Raw genomic sequence first — 27,918 nt, 5'->3', positions numbered from 1 at the left:
GGCTGATGAAAGGGACCCGCCACCCTACCTAGGGCCCGCTCCTTTTCTACCTTGGCTTGCACCACTGCAGTTGTTCCCTAGCAGATTTAAGATTGTTGGCCTCCCTGCTTTTCAGGGGGTCCACATAGGGGATGTTGAATCCTTCGCTAAAACCAGCCAGCAGCATCAGACTATCCTGTTTGTTAGGGTACCGCCTGAGGAGGGGTGTGAGGTTGGCCAGGGCTATCTGAGACAGGCCCTTGACTGCGCGCATATGTGCTGGGTCGCTGTCCATAGGGGAGGAGACAGACCCTATCTGATGTGGCAGTAAGAACAAAAGGGGCGCTGTGCAAGGTCGCCAGGGGGGAGGGGTGTGTCTTTTTGATATGCCCCAGGAACCCTTAGCTGTCTTACCTGCCTTTCCCAGCGGGCTGCTGCTCCTTCTTCGTATAACAGGCCCCCAACAAAAACTTGCACGTTTTGCCCCAGGAGCATGATCCAGCGTTGAACAGGTGACAGGTCCCTGGGGGAGACCTCCAGAAGCCCCCTCTCTGGCTCCCTCCCCTGAGCGCTCCTCGAAAGCTTAAAGCCGCATTTGCCTGTCTGAAAGGAACCCCTGCCTGTTGACAGCCCACACTGTGCTTTGGACTATGAACCTATGTTCTGCGGTGTGTGGGAGCCCATGTGGTCCATCCATAATTGAACCTCCTTCTGGTCCCACCCCATCTCCGGGCACAAGGGCATTTTCTTTCGGAACTCCCGGTCATAGTTCAACCAGACAACTCCCTCCCACTTGATTGCCTCGTTGTGAATCAACCTGGAGTATTGCAACAACCCTGGGCCCAACTCTGGGTATCTCTCCATTGTAACTGCGGACAGGATAGAAAAAGCCTCGAGCCAGTTCTCAATGGTCTTGTGAGGCCATGCCTGATACTTGACCTTCTTGTCATCCTCTTTCCCTCCAATTTTCCTAGCGTCAAGTCTCACCTGGCCTAGCATTAGCAGGGTGAAAATGTCTATAAAGTCGCGCCTCCAGATTCCTTCTTTGGCCGCCTGAGGCACCTGTCAAGCTAGGGCGCAGCGACCCGACAGCAGTGGGGTGGTGGTAACGGGCCAGGGGGCTGGAGGCGTGCTCAGCTGTAGGGGTGATGCCCTTATGGGCTGAGGGGTGACAGGAGGTGGAGGCAGTCCTGTCGGGGGTCCTCGGGGACGGCTGGGGGAACAACACTCTGGGCGATAGTGGCAAGATGTGACCCTACCGTGGCAGCCGGCGTGTCCGCTGCTGTCAATGGGCTATGGGTCGTGATGGGAGGGCTGGCGAGTGCTGGTGTACTGCGATCCCCCCCTAAGGCTATTGCTGTCGTACTTGGCCCAAGTAATCTCGCCCCCTCCTTGGACACCTCCGGGGCTGCAGCAGCATGGGCCACACGTTGCGCTAGCGGCTCAGTCCCGTAGTTTGTCCACACACTAGCAACCGCTATCGCCCCTCCTCTCCCGTGTTTGTGCTACTGCCCAGCAGCGAGGAGCTAGTCCTTGCCGGACCTGCTTTAAACTCTGCCATGAAAATCCTCTTTGTGTGCATGAGCTTACCCAACTCCTCCCTGGTGGTGTAGTTCCCTGGGGCCGCATTACTGTCCGTCGTGGATACCGGCCCCAGTGCCAGGGGCGAGGGAGTGGCAAGCGGGGGAACGGCTTCACGGGGGGGGGGGTGCCGACAGCACTCTACCTCTGGGGGGCAGCAGATCTGACGGAAATCCCTTATTCATGGCCTGCGGATCCGCTTATGCCTTGAGGGTCCTGCCTCTGCACTGGGCTGTTGCTCTGGGGTAGGGGCCTCGCTGACGACACCAGAGTCCTCAGATTCGTTTGACTTCATGAGTCCCGTCGCCCATGCCAACCCCTTGGTCTTGGCCATCTGGATGAATGCCGCCCATTGTGCGTCCTGGGAGGTGCCTGGCTGTGAGTCCTCCACCTGGGACCTCTGCGAGAATAGGGGGGGGGGAGCCCTGGCTATCCATGCCGATCTTTGGCACACGCGGCCACTGAACCAATCTGAGGAGAAAAAGTTTTTGTGCAGAACATCACTGCACTTATACTCTGTTGTATTGACTGGCTCTCTCTGTGTCCCTTGTGCCACCAGAAGCTCTGCAACCACACCCTTCCCTTGTACTTACTTATTCAGTAGATTGAATTAGTAGACCTGAGTTTGACATACACCCTGACGGTGCATGCGGAGATGAAAAAGGAGAAGGTTAGCCGTGCCCTTAAGCGCTTTGCGTGTGTCCCTTTCCCTAGATAGCCCTGCACCTCGCACTCTTGCCTAACCCTCATGGAGGTCCGGCGATAGGCCCACTCGCCTCCTCCCCACACCTGCGAGCCAAAGATCATACCTGTTCTTGTAATTCACTCACGATTGATCCAGTTAGGCCTGAGCTGCCCCTGAAAATAGATAAATGGTTACACTCCTCTCCAGGACGTTTCCCTGAATCCTGGATACCCTGTTTACGCTGCCGATAGCACCGCTTGGTGTGAACCTGAGTCCCAGTACCTGTTGGAGATCTGTCTGCAGCGTGCCAGCTTTAATGTTGTTGGAGGCGAAACTGATGGTCTCAGTGCTGCTAGCTGGGGACACAAACAGGCATTAATGCAAAATCCCTCCTAGGTAGTCCTTCACCCCGTGTTCTAAAACCCCTTAAGGCGGGCCCAGTGACATCTGCTTGGGTACTGGCTGCCAGCCATGCCAGACCTGAAACCATGCGATTATGTAGCCCTCTCTCCCCATGGGAAACATAATCCACCCTATTACATTGTAACTAGACTTTGCACAGCTGTAATCCAACTAGTCACAGCTTTGCTAACCCTCCTGATGCATCTGTTCACCCAGGATTGGCCTGTGACCGGAAGCTGCATCCCTCCCAGATGCTGTATAGGCTGTATGCCAGTCGCTTCAAACTCCATAATTCTCGAAGATTGGGGCAACAGACTGATCGTATGTGAATATTTTGCCCTCTTGGGCTGGGGCACACGTGCTTGTCCGTCCCCCGTTGACTACCCCTTGACTTGTTACCATTTCCATGACCCCGGTGAGCTGGCCCGAAGTCCCTTCCCCCTTCCTGAGCAACATGCCCCGCAAGCTGAAACCCTGGCACTCTTCCCACCTGGTCTCATCGGAGGAGGGGGCCACGTGGCACTCGCTGCCCCCCTCCCCAAGCCCAAACCTGCCAGCAAGGGCCCGGCGTGGCCGGACCCGCGTGGTAACGGCCAGGGGGAGCCCTTCGGCGCTCGCTGCCTCCCCGCAATCACCCGTTCTCTATGGCACCGGGTGAAGCCTCCAATGGTTGTCGGGCCGCCCGTTCGGCCAGAAGAAAACTCCCGCCGCAAACAAAAGGGGGGAGGCCTGCGCAGCAAGCTTGGGCGCAGATCCGCGCTTCAAGAAAATAAGACCCATAGGGAATTGAGCCCTGGGCAGCGCCTCTCCGAGACGTGGAATCAACAGCTTGTGCAATGCGATAGCACAAGAAAGTGCCATTGCCTATGATTTTAAACTCAGAGACTACAACCATTGAAACACCAGGATTTGAACACATGTCCAATAGAGTAAGATACCGTAACCACTAGGCTACAGCGGCTCATGAACACGCATTATTTAAACTCAGAGACTACAACCATTGAAACCCCAGGATTTGAACACCTGACCTTTAGAGTAAGCGTCAGAGACCATAACCAGTAGGCCACAGTGGCTCATGACACGCATGGGCCCGTCTCCAGCGCACCTCCTTCCCATGTTTGAGTCCCGCGCTGGAGGCTGTGCCTGGACTGAGGCCTGTGCTGCATGCGGCCTGTGAGGTGGGGAACATCAGGTAAGGCCTCTGGAGAAATGCTCCCCCCCGGCGGTGATAGGCCCAATGTGTGCCGAAGCACACAGTACGGCGGAGTAGTCGCGCCCCGGAGTGGGGAGCCTACGCGGCACACTCTGCCCCCGGTAACAAGCTGCCCCCATCAGGCCCCGGGCCTATGCCCTGCCGGAACATAGATCCCAGGAGGGGAACAACCTTTACAACGCAACTTTTACAACGCACTACACTTACAATGCATTTTTTACAACGCAACATCCACTACAACGCATTCCATTACATAGCATGACACTACAACGCATTTTTAAAAACTACCTTTACAACGCATTCCATTACAACGCATACTACCTTTACAACGCATACCATTACAACGCATAATATTACACTACACTATCCAACACTTACCCTACTGTTGCACCCCCTGGAGTTAGAATAGTAATTTTTACCCCTATACTATCCAACACTTACCCTACTGTTGCACCCCCTGGAGTTAGAATAGTAATTTTTACCCCTATACTATCCAACACTTACCCTACCGATTGCACCCCCTGGAGTTAGAATAGTAATTTTTACCCCTATACTATCCAACACTTTCCCTACTGTTGCACCCCCTGGAGTTAGAATAGTAATTTTTACCCCTATACTATCCAACACTTTCCCTACTGTTGCACCCCCTGGAGTTAGAATAGTAATTTTTACCCCTATACTATCCAACACTTTCCCTACTGTTGCACCCCCTGGAGTTAGAATAGTAATTTTTACCCCTATACTATCCAACACTTACCCTACTGTTGCACCCCCTGGAGTTAGAATAGTAATTTTTACCCCTATACTATCCAACACTTACCCTACTGTTGCACCCCCTGGAGTTAGAATAGTAATTTTTACCCCTATACTATCCAACAATTACCCTACTGTTGCACCCCCTGGAGTTAGAATAGTAGTTTTTACCCCTATACTATCTAATACTTACCTTAAATGCAATTTAATATTATGCGTTGTAATGGTATGCGTTGTAAAGGTAGTATGCGATGTAATGGAATGCGTTGTAAAGGTAGTTTTTAAAAATGCGTTGTAGAGTCATGCTATGTAATGGAATGCGTTGTAGTGGATGTTGCGTTGTAAAAAATGCGTTGTAAGTGCATGCGTTGTAAAAGTGTGCGTTGTAACGACATACATCCTCCCAGAAAGGGGGAGCCTACGTGGAACACTCTGCCCCTCCACCCCGTAACAAGATGCCCCCACGGGACCAGGGCCTATGCCCTGGGCTGGCTGAACATAGATCCCCAGAAGGGGGAGCCTACGCGACACCCGCTGCCCCCCTGCACCCAGATGCCCCCAGTGCCAAGAACCTTCCCCAGCGCCACTGGAATCCTGGGTGCCCCACACGGGCCAGGGCCTTAGCAAAAACCACCCCTATAAACCTAAAGCCCCAGAGGGGGAGGGGCTATGCGGCACCCGCTGCCCCCCAACCGCTGAACACCCGGGCCTGGGACCCTAACCCCAGAAATTGGCATGCATTTATAGTCATGGGGAAACATGGCACTTCAGGGGATGCTTGGACTTGAACCGGTTCCTCCGATACAGAGTTGGCAGCTGTGGCCAATAAGCCAATTCCCCTGCTAAACCTGGAGCCGCGGGCGAGGGAGGGAGCCTCTCAGCGCTTGCTACCCTTCCTCCGCCCCCCCAGCGACAGGCCCACTCGGGCCTTGGCCACCATATACCACGTGGCAGAGGCCCCCGTAGCCACGCCAACTAGGGGCCCAACCTGGACCCCATTACAAGGAGAGGGTGTGCCTCTAATGCCACCACCCGGATACGGGAGAAGGGAGGGTGGGGGTTGCTCGCCCCCAGCTGCCCCCCCCCTCCACGCCCAGCACCCACAGTGCCCACTCAACCCGGGTCCTGGCTAGCACCGGCAGAGCTGGTCCGTGTTCGCCGAGAGCTGTCCAAACCCCCCCCAAGGCGGACTGCAGCCATGGCCAGGCCGCCCTGTCTTGGCTACTACCCCTAAAATGGGGAGACCGGGCGGGGGAGGGGGTATTGCACTAACCGCGTGACTGACGATCAACAGCTCGCGGGACACGACTAAACTGCGACAAGGGTAGTGGCCAAGAGAGGAGGCCCGGTGGGCGGGAGGGGTACTCATACCTAACTCCCCGCCCACCCCAGCCCATAAATGACGTGGGGGGTCTGCGGACCCCGAGGGGGTCCCTTAGCTCTAGGCTGTATCATGTGCCCTCATGTGGCACTAAGGCGGCCACCCTCTTAGGAGGGTCCCACACGTGGACCACGGGCAGCCACAGAGTCAACCAATGGGAAGGCCAGGCAAGGCTCAGCCTCATGATTGATTTGAAGCTCAAGCAGACGTATAGTGTTTTTGTAAACTCGAGAGGGACTGCTGAGTGCAGTTATTCAATTAATGTAAATTATCATAAGATTTTGACAACTGACTGAATTTGTCAATTAATGTAAATTATCATAAGATTTTGACAACTGACTGAATTTGTCAGGCAGCAGTACAGAGGCAGGTTCAGAGCTAAAAGCCAATTTTAGCATGCTGGTTATTGCTGGTTCATTGAGTGCAGTTTCATAGAGGGGCATTAAATGTATAATGCATGACTATCCGTTTTAGTGCATTGATGGGAACACCAGCACTAAAATGCGCTAGTCTAACCCCTGATGCATGGTACCTGGTAACATGCAATAGTGCATCTTATGTCGTGCGAGACACGTTCTAGTGTCTCGACAGGCATAGAGTTGATAGCCACTCCCCTATGGGAGTGGGAACACTTGCACCCCCACATGCATCCCTCACAGGCGTCACGAGTGACGTGAGCCTGTTAATAAAAGGGCCCGAGTACACGTGCTCGGATGGCCACCATGGTGAGGACTTGATTCCTGCTTGCAGCACCAAGAGAAGAACATGCCTGGACGTGGCAAAGGAGGGGAGAGGCTCGGCATCGATGACTGACCCGTCGCTGAGACAGAGACCGCTCCCACCATGACCCGTGCCAAGCAGACAGCTCGCAAGTCAACCTGGTAAGCTCCATTTTCTATCCTTTGTGATTGATGCGCTCTGCTTCATTATTTGACTCATTTTGTATTCCGATATTCGAAGGGAGACTCGCGCCTCGATCGGAGCTCTCCCTCCGCTCTGCTTGATTGCTTGACTCATTTCCTCCACTTGATTCACTTTGCATTCAGATTCCAATGTATCATTGATGCGCTCTGCTTGATTGCTTAATTCACTTTTGCATTCCGATCTTCGGCGGGAGACTCGCGCCCCGATCGGAGCTCTCCTTCCGCTCTGCTTGATTGCTTGATTTATTCCTCCGCTCTGCTGATTCATTTTGTATTCCGATTCATCATTGATACGCTCTGCTTGATTGCTTGACTCACTTTGCATTCCGATTTTCGGCGGGAGACTCGTGGTCCGACCCGCTCTGCCCTCTCTCCCACTCCTCTAAGGTGCTGGGCCTGCGTCTCCCTGGCTTGACCGGGGCCAGGCTGCGTGTCAAAGAGGGAAAGGAGAAGGGCTTAAACCCTTTAACCCCCTAACCAGCTGCATCAATTAACCATGGAGGCAGATGCCATGGCTCAATCCGCCAACACCGAAGACGACATGGAATGGCACACTAAGACAAAGAGAGGACATGAATCGTGCCAGAACTCACCAGAAAAAGCAGCAAAGCTTGCCCGCGCACCCCCCACAAGCATTGCAATTTCAACCACAAACCGCTATCTGGTTCTCCAATGTACCCAGGACCATGACGCCCACCCTCAGGACCACAAGGCATCTGAACCCGAGACCTCATCAGGTCCCACAAAGCGACTACGGAGCCCTCCCATCATCCTGAAGAACTTAGCCACCCACAAGGTCTTTGTGGAGCTACTGGAGGAACACTGCATCTCCACCTTCACAATCAAGCCCCGGCAGGACCACGCCAAGATCATGCTCACCACATCAGAGGACTACAGGAGTGTGACCAGCATGCTTACAGAACAGAAAATGGAGTACCACACCTTTTCATTGACCGCTGCAAAAGCAAACGCATCCCTTGGGCACATCACTCAGGACTTATCGGAACTCGGACTTCCAGTCAAAAATATAACACAGATTGCCTCTCCAGCAGAAAAGAACAAGAAATGTCCCCTCTTTGTTGTAACCCTGTCGGCAAGCCAGGATGGGAAGCCAGCAGACCTCTCAGCAGTCACACGGCTCTGCAGCAGCACCGTCACCACAGAAGCGTCTAGAGAGAAACGAGGACCGGTCATGTGCTACAACTGCCAGCGCTTGGGGCACACCTCTGCTTTCTGCCATCAGAAGCCAAAGTGCGTACGCTGTGGAGGCGAGCACACCTCTAACCAATGCACAAGGAACCGAGAAACCGAACAAGCAATATGTGCTAACTGCACAGGACCCCACCCAGAAAGCTATCACGGCTGTCCCCACCTGCAGAAGACAAAGAAGGATGGACCGCGCAAACCCCCCAACCACAAAAGACTTCCCTACACTCCACAGCAACAGACCAGGGACAAAGGAAGACTTACAAACCCGCATTGGCACACAGGATCCCAACTGGCAATCCAACCAACAGCCATAGCAACGCGCGCGTGGATGGAAGAACATACGCAGAAGCAACAGGACCCAAACAGGACAGCCCAACACCAACAACTGCCCCAGCACCATCCTGTGAAATAGGCACAGCCATCAACTGTCAGGAACTCATCACGAAGATTGCGAAAACAGTTGCAGACATGAACATCCACCCTGTGGTGACAATGGTGGCGAATCTCATCGCCGGACTTTTCCACGGTGAAGAAAACACCCGGAATGGCAGCGAAATCTAAAGGAAACTCTCTCTTCTTGATGTGGAATGCTAACAGCATTCAGAAGAAAACTGCAGAACTCCTGCACCTAATGGAAACCATGGATGTGAGTATAGCGCTTATCTCCGAAACCCATCTCCAAGGAAACCAGAAGCTCAACTTAGCAAACCACAGAGTGTACCGCACAGATCGCACCACCGGAGCCAAGGGCGGAGGAACAGCAGTGATTGTCAGCACAAAAGTGAAACACCACGAGATCTCACTACCACCAGTGGGGAGTATTGAAGCAACTGGCATACAGATCCAGACATCTGCAGGCCCTCTACGGTTGATTGCTGCCTACTCACCCCCAGGCAAGCTAAGCCCAAAGGACTTGGATGCTTTACTGGACCCCAGCATACCAACATTAATTGGAGGCGACCTTAATGCCAAGCACCAGTGCTGGAACTCTTGCACGGTAAATAGCAATGGACACGCTCTACTTGCCCACTCAAAGAAGGAGGACTTTGTAGTGGCTGGCCCAACTCAACCAACACACTATCCAGGCTCTGCGCTGCATAAACCGGACGTTCTGGACATCGCCGTCATGAAGAATCTCTCCCAGTCTATGGAGCTGGAAACCTTAACAGCGCTGACGTCCGGCCACAGCCCATTGTTGATCACAGTTGGAGACGTGCTTGAAGACCAGCAACAGGGCACCAGGCACAACTACAAGAAGGCAGACAGAGCCTATACAAGAGAAGCCTGGAGGAGACACTGGTCCCTGGCCCCCTACGCTGCATTGAAGACATTGACCAGGCGGTTCACCACTTCACAGCTGTAGTCCACACTGCCATTGAGCGTAGCATTCCCGAGCAGAAACTCCAACGCTGCTCTATCTACGACCTCCCGAAGGGCATCAAGCAGTCGATAGCTGACAAGAACAGAGCCTGGAGAGAGTGGCAAAGGAATCGCACCCTGACCTGCTGAAGAAGTACAATGAGCTGACAAGACAGCTGAAGATGCAAATAAGCCAGCACAGAGGTGAAAAATGGGAAGCAGCTACAGCTAACTTGAAGGACTCGGACAACTCTCTCTGGAGAATGACCCGACGCTTGACTGGGAAGAAGGAACCAAACCCACCTATACAAGGGAAGACTCACTTGGCATGCAGCAACAGGGACATGGCTGAGGTCTTCGCTGACACATTGGAGGCATCCTTCAGGCCTAACCAGGCAAGCAAGCTGGCAGCAGAAGTCGAGCAAGAGGTCGCTAAGCACCACCGGGAGAACCCACCAAAAACAGAAGCTGCAATCATTGAGGAATGCTCTACGGGCGAATTACTGGCTCTGGTAAAGACACTGAAAAACGTCAAACCACCAGGAAAGGACAGAATAGCCAACCAAGCCATCAAGATGCTCCTAGATGCCGCAGTGGATCATCTTGCTGAGATAGTCGACGCGTGTATGCAGCACCAGTATTTCCCTAATGCCTGGAAAGAAGCAAGAGTCGTCGTATTCCCCAAGGCTGGTAAACCACTACGCGCTCCTGCAAATTACCGCCCTATAAGTCTGCTATCAGGCCTATCAAAGCTCTTCGAAAAAGTTATCGTTGCCCGTCTTGTGGACTTTGCGACAGGCGAAAACCTCCTCGCCAAAGAACAGTTTGGGTTCCGGAAAGACCACTCAACCAATCACCAACTCCTCAGAGTTGTGGACATCATCAGCCATGGATTCAACATCAACAAGTCTACTGGAGTAGTCTTTCTGGATGTAGCCAAAGCATTTGACAGAGTATGGCATGAGGGACTGCTTTATAAACTTATCAAGCTCAAGTTACCAAGCTACCTGGTTAAGCTGCTGTCAAGCTACCTGTCAGTTCAGTTCAAAAGCTTTATTCGGTATGTAAAAATACAACCATATAAGCAGAACAAACATTTAAAAATACATATTAGACTAGAATGTCTTATACACAAGGCATAACAGAAAACCATATTTAACACATTGTTAAAGTGCATAGTGCTTCCTTGAATAATACACAATTAAACTTAATCTTCCAACAAAGCATCCACATTATATTTATAACGAGGTGCAGATTCCAGGTAAATTATCCAATATGTGCAAATATACAAAAGATGCTAAATATGGTAACAATCCCATATTACACAATTCATCATAATTTTACTTCAAGCTACAAAGTTCATATCGAAGTCTGGACGGTATCTATATATACAAAGTACGTGACCAGATAAAATTAATCGGCGCAGACTATAGACTTCCTAATATTCATGCATTTAAGCACATAGGATGCCACAAAAAAACAGGTATCAGGGCTTTCTAGAGTTGTTAGGAACTTCATTGCTGATTTAGTAGAGCGTATCTTATTTTTTAAAAGGATAGGTTTTAAGTAAAATTTCCTAAAATGACAATAAAATTTACAAAACAATAAAAAGTGACAGCAGCTTTGTTTTGACATATTGTCACAAGGACACAGCATATTAGATTTGATCTTAATATCTGGGAAAGAGACTAGATGGTGCACGATCCCAAGCCTTAAACGGGTTAGGACAAATCTATGTGAGTTATGAGTCACGATCGCAAGGTATGTCTGGAAACCTACCCTTAAATTCAAATCGAGGTAAGGAGCAACTGTTGTTAGATTTTTGGACTGATTTTCTCTAGCCAGATTCTTGAATGCTAGGAACTTAGATTTTATGTCTTTCTTTGGTATCAGTGCAGCTGCTTCGGGGTTCAGACGAATATTACACTCAAACAGAAGATTAAACCAGTGGTAAATATAACTCAACCAAGGTATACGAGATAGATTATCAAGTTTCAAGCAATCCTTGATGATTGTTTGTGTGAATACAGTCTCGGATTTGGACCAGATAGAACGCCAAAGAAGCAATGGGCGTAATGCGGCTAAGTCCGCGATAAAGTCAATACCGGCCTCCATATGAGTTAAGATGTTGGGAGCCGAGGATGGGGCACATAGCAGTTTCTTCAGGAACTTATTTTCGTCATTCTGTAAACCATTAACAGAATGATGGCCCCAAACTCCTGCCCCATACAAAGCAGATGAAATACACCTAGCTTTGTAAATAGCCAGCATGTCTTTCACACTCCTTTGCCCTAGCTTAGCTGCAAATCTGAAAATACTACTGGTGTTTCTGTTCATCTTTAACCTCACGTTCTCGTCCTCGTTCGTCCATTTCCCGTTGCCTGCGAATGTTATCCCCAAATAACAAAAACTATTAACCGGTTGAATCTTCACTTTATCAATGAAGAAGGAGGAATTGGATTTCACCCTCTTTCCACAGGTCATAACAAAAGTCTTACTTTTATTAATGATCAGTTTCCTCTCTTTGGTAAATAGCACAAATCTATCTATGAGGCGTTGCAAACCATTCTGTGTTCGTGATAAAAGAACTGCATCATCTGCGTATAATAAAATAGGGGTAACGCTGCCGTTGATCAGGGGGGCGTCTGAGGATAGTTTGCTTAAAATCGAGTCAATTTCATTTATAAATAATGAGAATAAAAACGGGGCCAAAACGCACCCTTGACGAATCCCTCTTGCAACTTTAAAAAAAGGTGTACATTCTCCCATAGGACCATAGCGTACTTTACATGAAAGGCCGGAGTATAACCGGGCCAGAAAGAAAACACACTCTTTGGGGGCTCCGAGATCTAACAAGGTGTCCCAAAGGATGTTGTGGTCTACAAGGTCAAAGGCGCTGCTTAGGTCTGCGAAGCAAAGGAAAAGATTCCCATCCTTTGCAACGGTATATTTATGTATTAGGAGGTCTAAATTAATACACTGTTCCAACGTCCCCAGACCTTTCCTAAATCCATATTGCGCCTTTGAAATTATCGTGTTATCCTCAGCCCATGTCTCAAGTCTCTTTAAAATTATTCTACTCAATATTTTTATCGATGCGTCTAATAGAGAAATGGGACGGTAATTACTTGCCTCAGACCTGGATCCCTTCTTAAAAAGAGGAATAATTATTGACTGGCCCCAGGAAGTTGGCATCTGACCCTCCGCTATTGCATTAAAGAACCTGGTCAGGATGGGTGCCCACAGATCTAACTCGGATTTATACAAATCCAGCGGGACTCCATCCGGGCCAGGTGCCTTTCCGCCCTTGCTATTGCGTAGGCCTTCGTAAACCTCATCAAGACCAATATCTAAAGGCAATCTAGGCCAAGTATACTCGTTGTCCATATGGGGATCTAAAATTAACCTATCCGGATTAAAAATATTTAAAAAGTGGTGCATCTATGATTGACAGTCGACATGAGAGGTTATTTCAGGCACTGAGTCATTTTTTAAGAAAGGACTATTTATGGTCTGCCAGTATAACTTACTATCATTTGTTTCAGCCGCACAGCTGAGATTGTACCAAGCCTCTTCTTGGAGAGCTTTTTTCCTTTTGGTAAGCGATGTTTTATAGACAGAACGACAAGTTTTAATTGCTGTACAATCACGTGGTTTAATGCTCATCGCCTGTTTTAGGGCGTGAAGAGCATGTGTACAACTTTTATCAAACCAACCAGTGTTGATTACTCTTTTCCCCTTATGCGGTTTTGTGAGTAAATTGTCAATTGTTTCATTAATAGTACATAGGTGGTTTAATATAACTTGCGGATGTACCTCGTCGCTAATACAATAGGTTATCTCCATAGTACACTTTCTTAAAACCTCCTCCAACAACTCATGTGGGACAACCTTTGTCCATTTAATCCTAAACCCATTGGGTCTTACAGCCTCGATAAAGTTAATACGATTGTTAACATCCATGTTTTTGGGACCCCAACAATGCAATGATAAGGAGATGCTGTTATGATCACTTAAAATTTGCTCATTAACACACAAGTTGGAGTATGCACAATCGTTGGACAGTAAAATGTGGTCAATATATGAATTAGCTCCTCTTCCAGTAAATGTTGGACAGTTAGCGTTGTTACTATTCTTCGTGCAACTTAACATATCCAAATCAAACTTTGCTAACATCATGTTAAGGGTAGTGCCATACATACAGTGTGGGAAGTGTAAACAATCATTTCCCTCCATGTTACCACTTTCCCTTGTTAGGCCACATGAATTACTCGAGGCATGAGGACAAGGACTTATATTAAAGTCACCCAACCAAAGAACTATAGATTGGTGACCTGTAACTGCCTGTGTCCTCTCAATTTCTTTTTCAAGCTGAGTCAGGATTTTACCTCTGTCGGCAGTGAATACATTATTATAAAAGTTTATCAGCAACAAATCTTTCCCTTTGTCAAACTCTAGACATAAGACCTGAGAATGGACATCCACTGAGACACAACTTTTGACTTTGCAGGATTTTAATTTAGTGGATATTAAAAGCAAGAGACCACCTTTAGCTCTTCCTGCAATTGAACTCACTGCATTCAAGCTGTGTGCTTAATATCCCTCAATAAAAATGGGTTCCTCACACCACGTTTCCTGAAGACATATTATGTCGTACCCTATATTAATAAAATACTTCCACAAAGGGGAGTCTAACTTCCTCTTCAGACCAGCAATATTCCACGTAACAACGCGGTAACCTGTATCAAGATCGCACTTAGCCCCTATATGATCATTTACTGGGTCTACCAAGGAAAAGTCTGGATTTAAAGAAGGATCTACAATGGTACAACAATTCTGAGTCTTATTGATTCCTGTGTTCTCCAAAACAGCTTCCACCCTGTTAGGTTCAGATAGAGGTGAAGGGGGAACAGTCACTACTTTATCAGAGCGGACACCACTAACTGATTTCTCATTCGTGTTCTTAGTGTTATCGGACAGTCAGTCATTTTCCTCCAATGAGGACAGGGCAGAGTAACGGTTGAAGAGGGGGATGGTATAGTCCCTTTGCCTACTGAATTCCTCATTAAACTGTATATTCCCTCTATTAAAATACTGCGGGGCTCTTGGTGGCAAAAAGGGAAAATAACTAACCCCACCCCTAGTTAAACCGGGTTCATACAGCTCAATCTGTTGGGGCCTTGGCAATTGTGGGCCATCTAAATAGCTATAAAAATAGCCTAAAGGCCTAGCAGAGACCAAGTTAACTTGGTTGGGTAGGGAGGCGGCTCTTAAGAGGACAGTTGCCACGTGTTGTGGGTATTTAAAGTTAACAAGTATACAGTCCCCTGTGGTAGTTTTCCTGCCTTCTCCTATCCAGCCGACTCTGCGGGTAGATAAAATATCTTGCGACAATGCCAACGGAAATCCACAATTTTTGTTAAGCCAGGCAAGTGATTTGTTTTTAAAAGAATCATGAGATTCCTGGCTAGAGTTAGGCATGCTAGAGTCTACCTCCGGGACATTAATCAATACCACTGTATAAGGAGCACACTGTGGTGGGAGGTTAACGATATGGTTTCTCTTGTGTTTAATATGCCCAACATCTCCCCTGGCTACAGGCTTCTGAATATTACTTGAGCATGTATGTGCAGAGATTACTTTTCCTGCTGAAGTGGCTGTTGTGGGTGGCGCAAAAACTGATATCACAGTGGATGGCGCATCCATAGGTCGACTTAACTGACCGCTGTCCCCCAATCCCAGAGGAGCTCCCGTGTTATGGGTACCAGACGGATGCAAAGTAGGTTCCATGGCACCCTCTGTGGGCTTATGGACGGTAGGGGCCGAAGCGGCAAAAACGGGGGTTAACGCGGGGGAGGATCGTTTTTCATAAGAAGCCAAAAGGCCCTTTAAATTATCTACTTCTGCTGAGACTGCGTCTAATTTTGCCAACAAAGGACTAATTATAGACTCTAATTTGGTCTCAAAAATTGAAACCAAATGTCCTATTGTGGCTGCATGCAGAAAGACCCCCTCAGTATTATCATTAGTCCCTGATATTTCTTTGGACGACTCCGGTAAAACCCCCCTTCCTTGTTGAGAAGAGCCCTGTTTTTTTGGCTTATAGGTCACCGCGCTCTTTGCTGGTGCTTTCCTACACGCCCGTGTTTTCCTCTGCATCGGGGAGGGGGTTAGGGTGGTTTTAGAACAGGATGCTGTAGTCGGTGTGATAGAAGAGTTCAGTTGGGAAGTGGGTTCATCAATACTTCCAACAATATCCGTAACAGAGAGTACATCAGCAATCCCAACAGCACTGTCTGTATTAACCGTACTGCTATCAACGGGTATTTCAGTATTAGGTGCTAATGTGTCCATTAGGGAAGTTTCTAGGTTAGATCTGCCCAATGAAAGTCTCCGATCATTATTTATCTTATTTACAACTTTTACCAGATAGTTGTCCATTGTCCTCTTATCCCCTGCACCAGATTGATTGGACGACTTGGATTTCGACATGAGTGTAGACATATACAGTAACTTTTAAAACTGGTATTTTTATAGGACTGGTCACTTACAAATTAAGCGAAGATCACAGTTCCGTGGCCCTGCTCTGCTTCTTCCTGCCTCTGACGGCCACAGACGGCCCGCCCTCTGCCCGGGCTCAGCCCGGCGCCGCCCGCGCGCGTCCCGCGACGCGGAGGAAGCAGCGGGCTTTTAGTGCGCCTCCGGGCGCGTGGATGGCGTCAGGCGGGCGCTGGGGCGCCTGGGAAATGTAGTCTCGAGGGAGACCCGGTATGCAGAGAGCGCAGGAGCCCGGGAGCAGCTGCAGCAGGGCAGGTGAGTAAAAGCGCCAGCAGGGACCCAGCTACCAAGTTCGCAGGTCTCCGTTGCCGAGTTTCAAAGTTTCCCGCTCCCCCGAGGAAGCAGCGGGCTTTTAGTGCGCCTCCGGGCGCGTGGATGGCGTCAGGCGGGCGCTGGGGCGCCTGGGAAATGTAGTCTCGAGGGAGACCCGGTATGCAGAGAGCGCAGGAGCCCGGGAGCAGCTGCAGCAGGGCAGGTGAGTAAAAGCGCCAGCAGGGACCCAGCTACCAAGTTCGCAGGTCTCCGTTGCCGAGTTTCAAAGTTTCCCGCTCCCCCGAGGAAGCAGCGGGCTTTTAGTGCGCCTCCGGGCGCGTGGATGGCGTCAGGCGGGCGCTGGGGCGCCTGGGAAATGTAGTCTCGAGGGAGACCCGGTATGCAGAGAGCGCAGGAGCCCGGGAGCAGCTGCAGCAGGGCAGGTGAGTAAAAGCGCCAGCAGGGACCCAGCTACCAAGTTCGCAGGTCTCCGTTGCCGAGTTTCAAAGTTTCCCGCTCCCCCGAGGAAGCAGCGGGCTTTTAGTGCGCCTCCGGGCGCGTGGATGGCGTCAGGCGGGCGCTGGGGCGCCTGGGAAATGTAGTCTCGAGGGAGACCCGGTATGCAGAGAGCGCAGGAGCCCGGGAGCAGCTGCAGCAGGGCAGGTGAGTAAAAGCGCCAGCAGGGACCCAGCTACCAAGTTCGCAGGTCTCCGTTGCCGAGTTTCAAAGTTTCCCGCTCCCCTGAGGAAGCAGCGGGCTTTTAGTGCGCCTCCGGGCGCGTGGATGGCGTCAGGCGGGCGCTGGGGCGCCTGGGAAATGTAGTCTCGAGGGAGACCCGGTATGCAGAGAGCGCAGGAGCCCGGGAGCAGCTGCAGCAGGGCAGGTGAGTAAAAGCGCCAGCAGGGACCCAGCTACCAAGTTCGCAGGTCTCCGTTGCCGAGTTTCAAAGTTTCCCGCTCCCCCGAGGAAGCAGCGGGCTTTTAGTGCGCCTCCGGGCGCGTGGATGGCGTCAGGCGGGCGCTGGGGCGCCTGGGAAATGTAGTCTCGAGGGAGACCCGGTATGCAGAGAGCGCAGGAGCCCGGGAGCAGCTGCAGCAGGGCAGGTGAGTAAAAGCGCCAGCAGGGACCCAGCTACCAAGTTCGCAGGTCTCCGTTGCCGAGTTTCAAAGTTTCTACCTGTCAAAACGGACCTTTCACGTGGCGGTACGAGAAGAATGCTCAACGTCATGCCCAATTCTTGCTGGAGTGCCTCAGGGATCAATCCTAGGACCATTCCTCTTTATCATATTCACAAACGACATCCCCACGGACCTAAAGAAGACTGATCTTGCCCTTTACGCTGATGATGTTGCAGTCCTCTCCCAATCCTTCAGCGACAAAGAAGTGGCTAAGAACCTTGAGACATCGCTCTTCAGACTCTCCGAATGGTACAGCGACTGGCAGATCACCCTGAACACAAGCAAAACCACAGCAACATTATTCACCAGGAAGCTGAACAGGAAACACCCACAGATCCTCCTCAATGGGGAAGAGATCAAATGGGAAAACAGCAGCTCCTACCAGGGGGTGACTCTGGACTCTAAACTCAGCTGGAGAAACCACATAGAGAAGACCTGCCAGAAAGCAGCAACAAAACTGGCTGCATTATACCCACTCCTGAAGACCAAGTCGATACCCATGCAGAGCAAGGTGCGAGCAATCACCGCAATAATTCGACCAACTATGACGTACGCTTCACCAGTTTGGAATGGCTGCCGCCCGCAGCATTGGAAAGACCTACAGAGACTACAGAGCAAGGCCTTAGGGATTGCAGCAGGTGCTCAAATCTTCACAAGAACAGCAGACCTCCACAGAGCCCTAGGCGTTGAGATGTTGGACGACCATCTCCGCAAACTCAACAGGACATTCTACAAAGGATTGGATCAAAAAGAAAACCCACTGATCAGGAAACTTGAAGACAGTTCTACAAACCCATTAGCGCTACCCGCGACCCATCGAAGCGCTAACCTTGTGAAACTGAAACAGCAACACAGCATTCAAAAACTCACCACTGTCAGAAGGCATCTGACCGACGAAAACAAGACGCAGTCTGCTCGTGGCCAGTTGAATAACGTCAGTCACGGTGTCTGTGCCTAGAGCCCACAACATAACACATCTCTCACTCATTGTTTTAACTTGTATTTATTATTCATTTGGAGTGTGTGCTATTTTATAAGTAGTTAACTTACAGGTGAAAGACCAACAAAAGCGTTTACGGAATATTTCGGTCATTTTAGTCAAGTCTTTGATTCCACCCCCACTGCCCTCAGGAGGGTACCAGTTCCCATTCTTTTTTAAGACACTTCGACCTGATAGCCTCCCCTCCAGAATCTTATACGTGGCAAAACTAATATCTGCCAGATCGCGAGCTGGTGCCACTAACCGAATCCAATGTGAGTGCTATATCCGCAACTTCACTTAGTCTCCGGCCAGCCCATTATACAATACAAACGCCTACCAACTCCGGCAGTCGGACCGGACAGTGTTTACAATTACATGCTGTCGAAAACAAGTGCGGACTCAACATCCAATGAGAATCTCAGAATCTGTGCAGCACGCTAGGATTGGCCAGGGAGCCCAAAAAACTCCAATCCAAAGTCACCTTTTCCTTCATGAGTCTGCCTTTTTTCTGACGACTCCCAGAATATGTGCAGCCACCGCATTGGCTGCCTTGGCACCCGGAAATACTCAAATTACGAAGAAACGCCGGTGAGTAAAACGATCAGTAACGGAGAATTGCGTGAGCTGTAGACTGACTCAAGGAATTTGCGAATTAAATCAATAACCTCCAATGTCTCCGGGTGTGAGTCCAAAGGCTGTTGTTTCCTAAATGTAAGGCCAGCGTTCGATTGTTCCATATTCGTTCTCCCTCTCCGTGCGAGCAATAGTGGACATAGCCAGTGTTCGTTTCGGTTTACTATTAGTCCTGGATAGTTTCATTGCATATTAATAAAAAAAAAGTATATATACCGAGCCTACGTGTACTAAATTTGTTGGGGAAGGCCGACTTGCTTCTGCCCAACTCTGTTACTGGGACAAAAACAAACCTCCCTGCCTTATCTTATTTGGAGTACGGCCTCCAATACTGTTGCCTTTGCAATTCAGCATAAGAAGATATTAGGCACGACAATGTATTTGCTAATAATGGTTCGCCATAATCTATTGCTCTCGAAACTGCTAGTAACTGTTTATTCAGCACCCCTTTATAAGAGAAAAAGGCACCGTCCTCAACTCCAAATAAACGGTTCCAAGAGTCAAGCGCCCCACGCAATGCAGCATGTGCCCAGCAGTGAGGGGTGGGGGGTAATTTCTGACGGGCACGACGTGTCCATGCTTTTATAAAATTTTATGAAAACAGTTTCTCTACCTATTGTCAAAAGTCGGTTAATTCCGAGAATTGATAGGCTTACGCGGAAGTGTCATTCAGGGAGACTCCTGTGCTGTGAAACCGAGGGAGGATCAAACAGCTGAACAAGCCTTCTTGCCAGAAAGAGTGTAAATATACACAACTAGTCAATCTGCAAATGTAAAGGGTGCCCGGAAGCCGGTAGTGGCTTTAATTGATGGAATCACTTGTAGCTTCCTGGTGACATATATTTGTTCTTTTTGATAGGTATTTATTCTAAGGGAGCTTTCAGCTAATTTGTGAAGTGTGTGCTTTTAAAAGACAACTATATATATATATATATATATATATATATATCTGCACTACGTACAGCCTGTACAGCATAACACAACCTTCCTCACCCAGTCTCTGTGGAGCTAGCTCACATTGCGGACTCCCCCCACTGCCAATCGATCATATTCATTCAATTCATATTTGGGTGATGGATGCAGTAAATTTAAGTTCACAATACCAGTCAAAATAATGTCTGAATTAAAAGTACATACAAACAGATCACCTAGTTTGGAACAAAAAAACTTTGGAATTTTCCTCTTTGGTTTATAAAAAATACATAACCATAACAGACTTTTTGGTAGGCTGCTGATTTCCAAAATCTTTTCAACATAACGTTGAAGACTGAGTTCCTTCTCTCTCTTCCAAAACGATTCATTCCAGTTAGAGTGGTGCAATGCCCCACTCTTACTAAATTCAAAGCCAGCCACTGTTGATGGCGCTAAATCCCTGGGCTCTATCCTAGACAAAAACCTAAATCTAAAGACCCCCATTAGCGCCATGTCCAAGAATTCACATTGCCAAACCTAGACTCCTTAGGGGAGTCAAATTAATCTTTTCATTTGACTTCAAAACTGTGGCCCAAAAGTTAGTCCTCTCCAAATTGGTCTACAGAAACTCGCTTCTAGCAGGTATTTCAAAAACTCATCTTACCGCTTTAAAAACATCCCTTGACTCATCACCCTAATTCTATGGGAATTTAATTGGCTTTCCATAGAGTGGGGAAGCTTATTCAAACTAGCCAGCTTAGTACACAAATCCATTCTCACCAACTCCGTCCAATATATTTGGTAATCTCAAGAGGGCTTTTGGTTGCTTTGAAGTGCTAAAACAGCAGTTTTTGAGAAGATAAAAAGACTTCAGGGCTGATTGTGAGTCTGGTGGCCTATGGGCTTGCTGTGGCCCTATTGCCGGATTACGACTTTCTGCGTCATTCCGGCAGAGAACTGCCGGCTGCGCCAGGAAACCACCAATCCCTGGCGGGACAATACAATATACTGAGCGGGACTGGAGCAGTCCTGCCAAGCATATTTTGAGTTCCTCCACTGCCAGCCGTTTCATGGCAGTGAGCCTGCCATGAAAAGGCTGGCGGTGGGAAAACAAAGGGCCCCCATGACCCCCGCCGTGGGGCTGCATTCAGAGGGGCACAACATGTACCCCCCCGTCTGGTTGCCCCCCCAGTTTCAGCACGGCATGGACTTTACAGTCCATGCCGTGCTGAAACATTTTTGCCGTTCCCATTGCGGTGCCCTTTTTCATGAACTGCAAAAAGACCGGCCACCTGCACAAATTCAACTCGTAATCAGGCGGGCGGTCTTTGCGCAGCTTTAGCGGTGCTCAGAACTAACCCTTCATATAATGACTTCCCGAAAAATCTCAAAGCTCTGCTCTTCCAATGCTACTTCTCTCTCTGAACATTTACTTGTTTACCATGCTGCTCAGATTTTTTGCTTAGTAAGATTCCCTTAATTCCCTCTACTCAGCTTCCCTAAATATTTTTTATGAAGATGTGACAATCTAACTTGTAATATCCAGTGACTTGCCACCCCGCCGACTGTATGCCACCCTCTCAAACAGCTGAATGAAAAAACACATAAGCGATTCATGTTGAACTCCAAGAAACACCACCTATTTGGAACTTATTTATATTGTTTAGGAAATAGTTATTATATGTATTCTATTAATTGTACATAGTTGTCCATTACATTTGACATAGTGATTCTGGATACTAATTGTATATACTAATAAAAAGTGCTCAAATACCCCTAAGGGTCTGGAGCAAGTTGTACTGAACTACAAATAAATACATATACTTGGTGTAATATTTAGAAGGCTGGCCACACTTGCATACTCTTTTTAGTAAAACAGTGAATTCTTGAAAGCCTGCTAAGCCCACTACTCTAAGTAACCCTTTTTCTGAAAACAGCAGGCCTCATACTATGTAGAGTAGGACATGCAGTCATTGTTTTCGAGATGCAAAAACCCTGTAATATTCAAATGAATATGCTGGAAAATGGCTCTACCATCATTTGCTTAGTACACTAACCACACAGCTCTAGTCCTTGGACTTATTTTGGAGAACCTCTTGCCATCGGTGCCCTTTAAGGATGATGTTTTTTGGAAGTTGGGTTTGTGTACGGCATTTTTATTTGGAATGAGCATGGCTTTTTGAATGGCAGTAAGTATCAGGATATTTCTTCCTAGGAAACAAACCAACATGTTCTAAGTGTACTTAAAACGATTTATAATATATTAACTATGTTCAAATATTTTAAAATTCTTATGTGATTGTTGTAAGTGCAAAATCTTTCCCCTGTTCAGGATATCGTCCATTCCAAGAGTAGTATACTCGGGGGTAAATATTACTTTCTTGTAGATTATTGGAACTGTTAGGTGGGTTTCTACAGTTGTGCCTAACGAGATTGTTGGCACTGTCAGGTGGGATTCTACAGTTTTGCATAGCAAAGTAGTATGCTACCTGAATCATTTATCATACTTCCCCAAGGCAGTCCTCTGAAAACTATACATTCTAGGGATCCAAAGGCAAACCATTTTGTCGCCAAAGCCCTTCCAAGACCTTTCTTATTAATATCATTGGATCAGCGCTTGAGAGCTTCGATTGATTAAGCATGAGTGATTATTCGGAGCACCAGGCACTTCTCAACTACTTTCAAGGGAATACCCTCCTGAGCTTTTACCCCGTCCTAACTCTTTTGCCTCACTGTATTGTCCTTCAAAACTTAATTGCAGTTATAAGCTTTAAATGAAGGTGTTCGTAAAGCTAAGTTAATACTTTGATGGAGGATGACCTCTTGAACGAATGCTGAGGATCGCTTACAAGGTGCATGACCTTCAGCTTTCATAAGTTTTTTTTAAACCTCTATTTTTCTCGAAATAAGAGCATTTTCATTTGCTAGGCCATGACTAAAGGGTGTGTGGTCGAATATATTTTCCCCATTCAACAGGAAGGTGTTGCTTTAAACCTCCATATTATTTCACAAGAGAGTCCGTTCTTTCTCCATAACAACATTGGTGGTTTCATTTCCCAATTTATATCTAACTCAAACTGTCACCCCTTAACTTTGACATTTCATTTTCAAAATATCAGTTTGCAATTGTAGTAGATTAGGAAGAGAATACATGTCAATGATGGGTTCTCAGACCCAGCCTTATTGAAGCTAAAGTTCAGTGACTTTCATGAAAGGCAGCACTGGTTCATATCGATTGCTCTGACAAAAGGGGCCAAAGAATGAAGACCAGTTTAGGGTAGACTTGTCAGATCACCAATTAAATGCTTTCATACTTAAGACCAAATTAGAATGAGTAGATTTAAGAAGGTCCGCCAGAGAACTTTCCTCTTTCTCGTTATAAAGGCTGTTTCCCCTTTTGGGAAGAGTGCCGATTAACGTGAGTGCTAGTGCTCATTACCAGTGGTCTCATTGCCAAAATTAATTGTGAGTGCTGTCAAGACACTTCATGTCAGAAGTATACGCAAAATCGACTCCAATGAGTGAGAGTTTGGATTGGTCTTGCTTGCCCCTGTGCCCACTTAGATGCATTAGAGTCAGTGAAGACCTAAAAAAAAATGTCCTGGATGTTGGCCTAAAGGAGTTCATCACCCGTGTTATCCTGACTTCTGCGAAAGTTGTGGGGTAGGAATGTCTCTAGTAAACTTAGGAAGGTTCTGATATTTATATCTTAGTCTATTCGTGCAAAGGCGCTTGTGTTAGTCAGCCATTACTTATACTACGTCTAAGTTTCTAGTGACCCTTTCATCAGTTGGGATACATAGCTCACTCACCCAACGATCACCCTCATTGTGTCTGCTGGGCCATAGAATTAGCTTGCCAACATTATTGCATAGTTTATTGCATCACATCATGTACTGGTTTCATGCCTTGTTTAATGTCTTGTATTCACATGTTTATGCTCTAATTTATGTTTCGTATGTAGGTTGTTACTTGAAAGGTAGATCCTTTCCAATTGCATAAGTGTATCTTCCACTATTTTGTCGTTCTACCCTCTTTCTTTTTCCCTGCCTTGCAGGAAATTGTCTGCCCTCCTTTTTGCAGTTTTGTATGCTTCCACATTATAATTTTGTATTCATCTGACCCTTTGTCAGCCAGAAATGTGTGTGTGATAGCCCTACATTTGTCAATCACCTTTCTATCCTGTAATATCAATATATCAGGCTTCCACTCTTGGGAAGAGCGAGTTATACAAGGAAAACAAAATTCTGCTCATACTGAAATAGTCTGATACCCCTCTTGCTAGGAATCTAATCTCTGAAGTTCTGTACGTCGGGAAGAGCATGTAGTTAATTCTGCTGGAGCGCTTTGGTGCACTTTCAGGCCTACACATTAATTGGCAGAAATCCCATCTGATTCCTCTTTGTGGGGATACCGCCTCTTATCAGAACCAACACTGACTTGCCTGGAATATTTGGGATTTAACATATATCATAACCACCAAGATTTATTGGATGGTAATGTTGGAGTACAGTTGGAGAGCTTCGAAGTAGTATAAGCATTTGGGCGACATTGCCAGTATCTGTGGCTGGTAGAATAGCGGTGGCTAAGATAGTGACGCTTCTGAGGTGGCTTTATATTTTCTCTACTCTGCAACTATGGTGCCTAAACACCTGCTTCAAGAGCTAGAATCACTGCTATTAGAACTGATTTGGGGGACTGGGAGATGTAGGGTGTTGATAGCGAAGTTGCAGCGTCCCTTAGCGGAAGGTGGGTTGGCTGCTCCAGACTTTCAGTAATGTTACTTGGCGGGACAGCTGCAGTGTTTCAACCAGTGGATTTATTGTTGGTTGCTGAAGAGGGTATAATTGGTGTGCCTCCTGACTTGAGGGACTTATTGCAGGTCGTCTTAGTTCCCCTATGTGACTATATGCTGCCTCTCAGGCGCTCCTTGTGATACATCGGTGCGGGAGACGTCTGCAGCCAACTAGTGTTCCTAAGCCCTACTTGCCAGATCTGCCATTAAGATGATTGAAGATGGTAATTCACCTCAAACTCTTTTTAAAATTGTTAAAGACTTCACTAAGCCGTCTGCCATCTTGAGCGTAGTCCCTCCTTACCGGGATCTATGCAATGGGCTATCCGATTTCTTTCATGACAAAATTTTGGATATATACTCAACGTTTTCCCCGCCTCCTCACTCTCTAATCCCTGATACCGAGACAGTTAACAGTGATGCGCTGACTACTTTCCACCCCATCTCCACCAACACCTCACTTCAGAAATTATTAGCCTGTAAATCAGGCTCACCTAAGGATCCTTGCCCGGCTCCGTTCTTTAGAATCTTAGCCCCTCATATCAATTCCCCTCTGAACCAGATCTGCAACTCCTCCCTATGCTCTGGTACCTTCCACACAACCTGGAAACAGCCCCTTCTAGTGCTCGTTCTGAAATCAGATGCCTACCCTGCGGTCTATAAAAACTATCGACCTATTTCTCTTCTACCAGCGCCAGCCAAAATCTTGGAAAAATTAGTTCAGGAACAGCTTTCTAGTTATCTGGAATCTCGACATCTTTTTCATGACTCCCAGTCCGGGTTTAGATCCGGCTACAGTACCGAGACCGCCCTCCTTGAAGTTTCGGAGACCATCCGGGAATGCATGGATTCAGGCAAATCAGCCATGTTGGTGCTTCTTGACCTGTCCGCGGCATTCAACACTGTCTCTCACTCCATCCTTCTAGAAAGACTTTACAACTTAGGGATTCAAGGCATTCCCCTATCTTGGATTCGGTCCTACCTTTGCTGCTGGACTCAACAAGTTTCCCTCTACCCTTTTGTCTCTGATGAGAAACCTTTGAGTTATGGGGTCCCCCAGGGCTCTGCTCTGAGCCTTCTCTTCTTTAACGCCTACGTCTCCCTCCTTGCGGCTTTGGTTGAATCTTGCGGGTGAGAGAGATCTCCTACGCCAATGACACCCAACTGGTGTTCTCCTTCGAAGATCACTCCGAAACGGCATTTGCCAATTTCAGACACTGCCTGTCCAACATCTCTTCATGGATGTCACTGAATACTCTGAAGCTCAACTCGGACAAAACCGAGGTTCTTTTCTTTAATCAAAAAAGTCCCCCTCTCCCGACTCTCTGGTGGCCAACTGAGTTGAATCCACCTCCTAAGCCTGTGGACTCGGCTATTAACCTTTGTTTCCGGTTTGACAATGACATGTCCTGCAAATCCCAAATTAGTCAGGTATCATCCTCCTGTTTTGGTAAGCTTCATATGCTTTGTAAATTCCTCTACATCCTTCTCCTGGAGTCACGCCGGACCATCATCCATGCCTTAATTACCTCTCATCTTGACTATGCAAATAGTCTCTATCTCAGGGCACCAGCCTATCTGATCAGGCGCCTGCAGATCATTCAAAACGCGGCAGCCAGATTGATATGTAAAATCCCATATCGTCATTCGATCACCCCCCACCTGAGGAAGCTCCATTGGCTTCCGGTGATCAAACGTATTCATTTCAAGGCCCTTGTCTTGGCTTTTAGGGCCTTCTAAGGACGTGGCCCTGCCTACCTTAGAGGTCGACTCAAGCACTCCCTACATAGCCGCACCCTTAGATCTAACCACGTTCGCCTCCTGGTGATACCCCGCTTTCGCCGTTCTAGAATGGATGGCAAAGCCTTTGCAGTGATCACCGCCAAAGCGTGGAACAGCCTGCCACTCTCTCTTCGCACTGCTGAGTCTGAAGCTATCTTCTGACGTGGTTTTACAGACCTGGCTGTTTATTTTCCTCTAGTCCCCTGCAGGTACCTACCTCTGCCATCTGACATAGCGCCGGGACACCCCCATTGGGGGTATCTGTGCGCTTTATAAACTCCTAAAATAAATAAATGAAATAAATAAATGGTGGCCCGCTAAGGGGCTTTGGGGGAGAATTGTGGGGTGGACTTCTTATCGGTTAAATTGTATTGGAGATCTGTATCAAGACGGAGAATTGTGATTATTTGAAGACTTGATGGAGGATTTAGATATTTCTGGTGGCCAATTCTTGCTGCACTGGGAAATGTTAGTCACGATTAGTAATCAATGGGGAAATGGATCCTTGGAACTGCAGCGCACAAAGTCTGTCATCTGCTCTGTACAATGATGGGTCTTGCAAAAGCGGTCACATCACTATATCAAGCCTTATGTGAAAACATTCTAACTACCCTCACAGGTTTGAAAGTTAAATGGGAGACAGATTTAGAGGTAAAGATTAGGGATATGGATTTAGAAAAGATCCTAGCACATATACCCTCTGATGTAATGCCAGATTCAAATTAATTAATTCTTATTTTCAGCCAAGAGCTTACCTTAGCCCTAGTAGGATCAATAGCTTCTATCCGGCTGCTGCTATCTCATGTCCAAGTTGCGGGGAATTTGGGGCAGAATTCTTCCATACAGTATGGTCCTGACCCGCTTTAGCAGTGTATCTGGAGCCGATGGTGGACTGTGTAAATGATATCAAACAACAAGACATCCCTTGTACATCCTTGGCCTGTCTCCTTGGGGGGGGGGGGGGGTTACCCACACCCTAAAAAGCAAAAAAACGATAACTAGATTTATTGATTTGGTATTGATACTTGCAAAACGAGAATTGACAGTGCATTAGAAATCTGCTGGGAGACAACTGTTTAAATGGCGTAAGGAGCTGATTAAATGGGCAGAACTTGGGAGTGCTGTATTGTTTTGTGAACTGAAGAGAGGATGGGAAATATTTATAAGGCTACAGCAGCATGGGAACATTTTAGTAGATCACCTACAAGCTCTGGAAGTTGGCTTAGATACATCTTACTGCTCCCAGCTTTTGCTGGAGATTTCAGAAGGTGGAAGAAATTGATTTTAGTGGAGAAGCTTTAGGGGGGTTTGGTAATACAGTGAGGATCAAGGGGGAACTAA

General features: G+C 47.8%; 1 protein-coding gene across 7 annotated transcripts in view; it reads left to right on the top strand.

The window, feature by feature from the left end:
- Positions 1 to 27,918, top strand: part of C3_2H2orf76 (chromosome 3_2 C2orf76 homolog) — a 438,804-nt gene that overhangs the window by 266,857 nt on the left and 144,029 nt on the right. Inside the window, exon 1 of one of the 7 annotated variants that reach the window (XM_085647477.1) lies at positions 18,957 to 19,043. The exons of 4 other annotated variants lie outside the window; for them this stretch is intronic. The gene's annotated coding sequence lies outside the window, so the exon portion shown is untranslated. 2 more of the 7 variants (XM_085647483.1, XM_085647478.1) reach the window with 2 other exon arrangements.

This window comes from Triturus cristatus, chromosome 3_2 (assembly GCF_964204655.1).
Source record: "Triturus cristatus chromosome 3_2, aTriCri1.1, whole genome shotgun sequence".
Taxonomy (NCBI): domain Eukaryota; kingdom Metazoa; phylum Chordata; class Amphibia; order Caudata; family Salamandridae; genus Triturus; species Triturus cristatus.
Note: the sequence above shows the minus strand (reverse complement) of the source record. Positions and strands in the feature narration are given on the sequence as shown.